Genomic DNA, 8,170 nt, shown 5'->3' with positions numbered 1-8,170 from the left:
CATCCATCATCTCATACAGATACAGCATGAAAGAAATAGGGAAAAAATATGTATTTTTTTCCCTGTGATGATAACTCTCTTAACAACTTTCATGCATGACATACAGTGACATTCATTATCTTTATCATGTTGGACATTACACCTATAGGACTGACTTATTTATCTTAAAATTTAGCATTTAGGTGTAATTACTCAGGTGTAATTTACCCTCTAGGTCCATCCATGTTGTCACAAATCACAAGATTTCATTCTTTTTTGTGGCTGAGTCATATTCCACTTCCTCTCTCTTTCTCTCTCCACATACACACCACGCCACACATACACGCATACACGCACACACACCATGTCATCTATCGAGGGGTATTAGATTGTTTTCCTGTCTTGGCTGTTGTAAGTAATGCTGCAGTGAACATAGGGGTGCAGATATCTTTTCGAATTAGTGTTTTCTTTTTCTTTGGATAATACCCAGGAGTGGAATTACTGGCTCGTTATTTCTGGATCCTAATTACTAGTTCTCTTTTTAATTTTTTGAGGCATCTCCATATAGTTTTCCAAGGACTATTTTAGAACTACCACAGAGTATACTTTCTGAAAATGCCCCCTTGAGCTTTCGCCACATGCTAGGGAAAAGACAATCCAGATGTCAAAGGGTTCTCCACATGGACCGACCTGGCAGTTGATATTGGGGTGCTGATCCACTCAGGGTGTGATTGGATGGTGATAACTTAGCGGGAATGGATGGTAATACAGCAGAACTGCCCAGATGCGCACCGTGCCTTAATGAATTTAGCAATAAAGGTCACAAAGGAAAAAAAAAGAGGTGGGGGAATGAGGGGTGGGGGTGGGCACAGTGCAGGATAACATGTAACAGCCAGGTCATACTCTCTCTGTCCATGAGCTACAGCCCTCGAAGGCCAAGGTGGTGGCTGAAGCCTGTCCTTCTCTCACAGGGGCTCAGCTGCCATGTGCCCATGTGGCCTGATCTCCACGACTGTGGCATTAGAGATGGATTCTCCACAAGCGCCCTCACGTAAACCCCGAGGGAGCTGAGGTCTGTCCCGCCGTGAGGGGAAGTCTGGACACGAAGGGCCTTGGAGAAACACTCTCCCGGGTGGCAACTTCCTGAGGCCTTTCCAGGGTCCTTTTGGAAATCTGTGACTTTGTCCTGAGAGTAAGAGCTGGACCTCCCCCGGATGATAGGCGCTTGTCATGTCCTGACAAAATAACCGTCACCTGCTAAGAAGCCACTGCGTTCCAAGTGTCTCCTTTCAGCAAGCGTGGTTCAGGTTTGCGTAGTATATACTAGAAAGAATGAGGGCTGGTCCTTTCAACACAGCTACGCCACTGTCCTGAGAAGTGGGTGTCCAGCGATGTGTGCCCTGTGGGCTCCGCACCCACTGTTGGGGAGAGGTAGGCCTGGCTTCCTCCCCGCAGCCCGGCTCTGCTTTTCTCCAGGCTGCCCCTGCGGTGGGCTGACTTCTTCAGATGGCGGCTCCTGGCAAGCTTCATAAGGGCAGCAAAAAAGAACACTTCTTTGCAGTTCACAGTAACAGTTCTGGAAGCCAATTCCACTGGCATCGCTGACCTGGTTTGGCACCCGCCCCTGCAGCCGGAGGATGTGATGCTGTGGTCAGTCAGTCCTGGAGCTGGAGCTGGAGGCAGAGCTGGGGACCGGCCACTCCTCAAAACCAAGCCAGGGAGGTGTTCCCAGGGTGGTCACGCTGCTGCCGCCTGAAGAAAGGACATGGGTGCTCCTGCTGACACAGCCCACATTGGCCTCTCCGCCTCCCATCCCTTCACCCCCTTCACCCCTTCAGCCTCTCCTGCCACTACCACTCGGTCTCCCTGCCCCTCCCCCTCAGACGCCACTCACTCGAGACTTTGACACATGCACGCCTCCTGCTCGCCTTCTCCCCTGGTTCTCCTTCCATCCTTTCTCACACCACTGTGGTTGCATCTTTTTTAACATCTCACACTGCCAGTTCCCTGAAAGTTACCCATCTGGCTTTGTCAGCATCCAGCCCAGAGCGCCGGTAGGAAGCAGTGTGGTCACTCAGGACACCTCTGAGCCACCAGGCAGCCTGCAGGTGGTTCCTTTCCTGGGGTGATCAGCGATATGATGAAGCTGGCTGGTGTTACAGATCAAGGGGCCTACGTGGAAGGAACAATCTTTGTTGTCTTTGCGCAGAGGCCAGCAATCGGAGCTTTGGGGCCTAAGGATTACATTCAGTGTTTCTCCTAAAGGGTCAGCCCCCATTATTTCTAGCATATGTTAAATAAGCCGAAAACAACATTGGCCAAAAGAAAGATCTTGTACAGTAGAGACAGAGTGTTGGCTTTAAAAAAAAAAAAAAACTCTAGGCGATGCCACTGTTGGGTTTATGACTGGATGGAAACTAAAAACCTACCACCTCAATGACTAAAGGAAAATGGTTTTGATTAAAAAAAAAAAAGGTGAAAGGGGTTGAGAGAGGCTAAAAGATGACCACGTGATGTTTTTAGGAAAATAAAGGTTAAAAAGACATTGCTCAGCTCTTCCATATGTACAGGGAGTGCAGAGCTTGGCAGCAAGAAACAACCTTATCAAACCACAGATTGCAGTCCTGAGAGAAGCTTCCAAAAGTTTCTAAGAGCATATTCTTACGTGAGGTGGTGGAGGCAGGGGGTTAAAATTTAGAGTTTTGTCATGTGAGTTCTAAGACATGATAGAAATGTGAAGCCCGATACTTCTCTGATTTTTTATTTTAATAAAAGAGTCTTCATTATGTCCAGCCTTCTGTCTTCCTTCCACTCCACCATAATGACTAGTGGGCCAGGACAAGGGGAGGCACAAAAGTTAAGGCGCCCCCCACCCCTCCCGCCAGGTACCAGCCCTGCACCTGCCCACACCTGCCTCTTTAAATTTTGTGCCCTGGGATCTGGAGTCCTGGCCCACGTCATGGAAGTCTGGGGTTTCTTTCTTTCTTTCTTTCTTTCTTTCTTTCTTTCTTTCTTTCTTTCTTTCTTTCTTTCTTTCTTTCCTTTCTGTCTTTATAAGGCTGCACCCACGGCATATGGAAATTCCCAGGCTGGGGTCAAATTGGAGCTGCAGCTGCTGGCCCACACCACAGCAATGCCAGATCCCAGCAGCATCTGCAACCTACACCACAGCTCACAGCAACGTTGGATCCTTAACCTACTGAGCAAGGCCAGGGATTGAACCTGAATCCTCAGTTTCATTCTCCTAAAAGAAAATTTTTTGATGGTTTAGATGAGATCAATCAACTTTATCCTGCTCTTTCTGACCCAGGTTAGTGCACCTAAACTTAAAATGAAGAAGTTTGTTTTTAAGCATGTGAGATAGAGAAGGTAATACAAATGCAGATTTTACTACCTGTTAAAAAAAATCTTGATTTTATGTTGGCTCACTTAAAAAAAAAAATCCCTGTGGACTCTCCAAACACCTTATCTCCTGGCTGAATCCATCCCCAGGGCTGCCAGGTGGCTGCTCGGAGCATTTGCACATCGGCAATCTGTTTCCTGTGGTCCCAGCACCTCTCCAGACAGCTCATGTTCACCTGTCTTATTAATAATTGGCTGCAACCTTTTCAATTTTCCCCTCTAATAGGCTCGCAGAGTTGTGTTACTTATCACTTTATGAGCTCAAGCCTTCTAGATTTTTACATTATTCCTATAATGCCTTCAGGTAAATTGAAGCATCGCCTGAGTAACTCGATGCCGATGAGGGAGGTGTTCGAGGCCACACGGTCCTGCGACTTCCAAGCCAGGATGGTCTTGGGAAACCTGACCTAACTGTCTCCCTGCTCAACACAGTCGCATCATGTGTGGCTTTCCTCCAGGACGGAAAAAAGTCCTGTGAACAAGTAAAGTGCTTCCCCTAGAAAACAGTGAGTCTGCATTAACCCTCATTTCCTCACTGCCGAGGGGCACCTCATTCATTCATTCATTCATTCATTCTTCCCCGCCCTAAGAGGCCATACCTTCTAAGGTGAATGTACATGGAATTTCTTTTCATTTTCTTCATTCTTCCCCTGCCCTAAGAGGCCTTACCTTCTAAGGTGAATGTACGTGGAACTTCTTTTCATTTTCTTAGACAAGATTCCAGGCTTCTTGCTCCACTGGAAATAGTTTTGTCCATTCAGGAAGGTTCTCCTTCAAACGTTTATTCCTGGAGGGACTTTGGGAGTGTCTCTTTTTAAGACCAGCTGAAGCATAACTGCTTTTTGATGAATAGTTATGAATCACATGAGACGTATCAGATGTTGGTGTCACAACTCGGAACTCAAGTGTTGTAATGAGATGGGCACTTGCCCTCCACGGCCTCCCCGTGCAGTCAGAGAGACACTGGATGTGTCACTGAGGGGGCTAGTTAGCCGGGCAGGCTGGGTTCCCAGGGGGTACTGCCCTGATGAGCCCCCAGACTGGTCCTGGGCTTCTCAGGGCAAGAAATGATGAGTTACAGCACCAGGAGTGGTTGGCTTAGAACTGCCTCTTGCTTAACCAAAACCCATACGAAACTGACGTATCAGCCATTAAGTCTAGTTAATTCATACTTCATGCAAAATACAGTGACCACCTGGTCAAGGGTACATACAACACGAGGCTTCCTGCCTGCGTCTCCGTTGTTGGGAGTATGTCCCAGAGCACAGAGTAATATGACTTGTTGGTCAAGTCATCCTCTCCCCTTCCCCTCCCGGCAGTGCTGGGGAGAGAGTGACAATTTCTGGATCCGAAAGTCCAGATCATGTATGTGCTAATCATTTCAGCTCCATAAGAGTCTTCTCTGCCTGCATCCACTCGGTGCGAGGGGCTCAAGGTCGCCTCTGGTGACATGCTATTACCTTCCTGAGAGTGTGGGTCCTCCCTCCTCAGGACTGGGCTTCTTAGCTCTGGAAGCTGCCTGTTCACTGACCGTCCCTGAGAGCCATTTCCTCTGACAGCTGACTGCACCTCAAACAGCAGGTTCCTCAGGTCACAGGCGGCCTTCCTGAAGGGCTGAGTGAGGGCCCACGTAGGCCTTCACGCACAGCAGTGTTTTACAACCACCATACCCAAGAGAAGAAATCACTGGTGATGAAACCCGAGCAAACTACAGGTTCGCTTAGCCGACCTCTGCTGAACATCAGCGTCATGCAAGCACCACAGCAAATACATGTTACATAGAAGCTCCAGATTTGAAAATTCCACCCCTAACACACACACACACAAGCACACGCACACACCCTTCAACATATGAAAGACTAAGTGAACCAGTGAAAATATGCATAGAGTCTCTCTTGCCTGTTTCATAATCAAGTTCGGATGTTACAAAGTTCAATCTCAGTCGGTCTGAATATTTATATTGAAAGACTCATCTGATAGAACGTTAGATGATGTCTCATAAATGCTCTAAGTAACATGCTGTAAATGCACAGCAGTGCCCGTCTGTGTGGGTAGGTTTTTCTTGTCAAAACTCTCACAACCGGCGGAGATGATTGATAATAAGACCAGCTCCAGGTTGCTTCTCTGCAGCCCACCTCCTCAGCCCCTCCCCCTGCAAGTATAAGCCAGCTTTGTTTCACAAACATGAAGACAGAGTAAAAAAAAAAAAAGACAGCACTGGTTAGTCACAATGTTCTCCTCACTGGAAAACCACCATTGGAGGGGGCAGGAAATGACAATGTTCAGCCTCCTGTGGTACGTGAATTATAAACCCTACACGGTGTCATGTGAAACCAGGGAAACTCATGGATTTCAGGAAAACTCTCCCCCTCTCCCTGAGCTAGTTGTATTTTGCTTCATGTGCATCGAATTCCTGTATTTTCCTACGAAGCATCTATGGTTCCTGCTGGAAGGAAACAGAGACCTTGGCTCTCTGAAGGGGGGTGCTGCACTTCCTCAGCAGGGCCCGCAGCTTTGTCTCAGCTGTGACAGCCACAGAAAGATAGGTCCAAGGACATGTCCTTCTTTCTGTTGGCCTACTGTCTGGGGAAACAGTGACTTCTTAATTTTGAAGGGACTCAGCTATTTAAGGATTAAAAACAAGCCCCTCCTCTTTTTGAATTTCGCCATTCTCTTAGGTGAGGGCTTTGTTTTTGTTTTTGAGGACTTCTTATGGAAACCCTACAACTCGGATTAGGACTTGAACCCACTCTCTTTTAATTGAAATGCCAGGACTTACTGAAGTTCAGATTCTTTATGTCTCAGAGCAGAAGGAATTCAGCGAAAGGCAACATGATAGGTAAGAAGTGGATTTAGTGAGAGAGAGAGTGTGGACCATCTCAGAAGGTGAGAGCAGCCTGGGAGGTACATGTTCCATAGACAGAATGTGCTCTGTTTCCAAAGGCAAGAGAGTGGCCCCCAAATCTGGGGTGGTTGGTTTTCATGGGCTGGGTAACTTCAGAGCTAATACATGGGAGGATTATTCCAACCATTTGGAAAAGGGCTGGAGATTTCCAGGAATAGCGTCACTGCCCACTTTTTGGTCTTTTATGGTTGGTCTTGGAGCTGTCCTGGCACCTGTAGGTGTGTCATGTAGCCTATGCTAATGTATTACAGTGAGGGTACAGTGAGGCTCGAGTCCACTGGAAGTCCTGCCATCCCCCAACTTGGACCTACTTGGTTCCAACCAGTTTATGTCTTGTCCTCAATGGCTCTGTCATTCGTTAAAGGTTGTGCCCTGCCCCCTTCTCTCCTGTTCTATTATGATTAATTCAAAGATTTAGAAGTACAGTCACCCCTTGGATTCTGAGGGGGGGACTGACCCCAGGGTATCTGCAAATGCTCAAGTCCCTTCTATAAAATGACAAAATGTTTCCATATATAACCCAACACATCCTCCCTTAAACTTTTAAATCATCTGTAATTAGTTGTAATACCTAATACCATGTAAAAGCCATGTAAATTGTTGTCTGCAGGGAACAAATTCAAGTTGTACTTTTTAGAACTTTCGGGAATTCTTTTTTTCTCCCTGAATATTTTTGATTTGCGGTTGGTTGAATCTAAGAACACAGAACCCATGCCTAGGGAGGGCCAACTGTACCAGAAGAATCGGTCTCTGGGTTTGTGGCTACATTTGGCTTCTACTATTGTGCAATAAAACCAAGTTCTGCTGGTTTCCTTAGGTAAGAGCAGAAATGACTGGATGGAATGCCCGTCAGCCTGTGCTATTTGAAGAGACATAGTCTGAATCCTCAAATACTTTGAAACCTTAAAAAAAAATCAGAAATAGTAGGAAACATTGTATCTGAAGCCACAGAATACTTTAATGTTAACCTGTGTGGCTGGATAGTTGTGCAAGATGATGAATTCATCGCTGATGTATTTGGAAATATTACCCTTCTGTAAGTGGAAATTTTTCGAAGTTCCTTTTCTATAGAAACCTACTTGGTCTTAACATTTCTTCATGATCACATGTGTTTGTCATGTTGTTTTTGGTTTCAGTCAAAACTGGTGACCCGGAATAGCCATTGTCCCTTCCAGCTGTAGGACTTTGGCAAGTTATTCAAGAACCCTCGCCTCAGTTTCTCCATTGATAAAGTGAGGATAGTAAAAGTATCTACCCACCAGAGTGCTTCTCTATTGATTCACAAATAGCACTGCATGTCCTGAGGAAGCTCTACGTGTGTGTGTAGCAACCCTGAGGGTGTGTTTCTGTCCTGCTGGCTCCTGTTGCTCAGGAAGGGAAATGACCCAGTAAGCAAACAAAAAATAAGCACTCACACATTATGTTAAGTGTTATGAAGGAAAATAGGGTGATTTGATTGGTTTGAAGGAAGGTCTCCATGAGATGGAGATATGTAAGTTGAAGAAAGAAAAAAAAATTAGCCAGGCAAAGGCCGGATGTTCCAGGCAGAGGGAGAAACACGAGCAAAGGCCCTGAGGTGCAAATGTCTTAGAGGGTGGATGAAGCAGAGCACTGGGCTTTTGGTTGGAGGACAGTGAAGCGGGCGGGTGGGAGTAAACAGGCAATAGGTAGGCCAGGTGCTGCTGGCCTGTGGGCCACGGGGGAGCAGTCGGAGCTCACAACTTTGGGAAGCCGCTGGAGGACTTCACTCAAGAGCAGCACTTAACCCCATTTACATTTTAAAAGAGCTCTTTGGCTACTACTGTGTAGAGACTGGGGAAGGAGGGGAAGCCAGGGCTTTCTTTGTAAGGATTAAATGAGATAATTCATGTTTAGCTTTTGGTT

At 46.6% G+C, this 8,170-nt stretch overlaps 1 long non-coding RNA gene across 1 annotated transcript; it reads right to left on the bottom strand.

The window, feature by feature from the left end:
- Nucleotides 1-435: 435 nt before the first annotated feature.
- On the bottom strand, nt 436-6,849 carry LOC125129296 (uncharacterized). Its single transcript, XR_007135444.1, has 3 exons — nt 4,051-6,849; nt 1,998-2,151; nt 436-1,731 (listed from the first exon to the last, which is right to left on the bottom strand). It is a non-coding gene; the product is annotated as an uncharacterized LOC125129296 (long non-coding RNA).
- Nucleotides 6,850-8,170: the final 1,321 nt, after the last annotated feature.

Source organism: Phacochoerus africanus, chromosome 6, assembly GCF_016906955.1.
Source record: "Phacochoerus africanus isolate WHEZ1 chromosome 6, ROS_Pafr_v1, whole genome shotgun sequence".
Classification (NCBI taxonomy): domain Eukaryota; kingdom Metazoa; phylum Chordata; class Mammalia; order Artiodactyla; family Suidae; genus Phacochoerus; species Phacochoerus africanus.
Note: the sequence above shows the minus strand (reverse complement) of the source record. Positions and strands in the feature narration are given on the sequence as shown.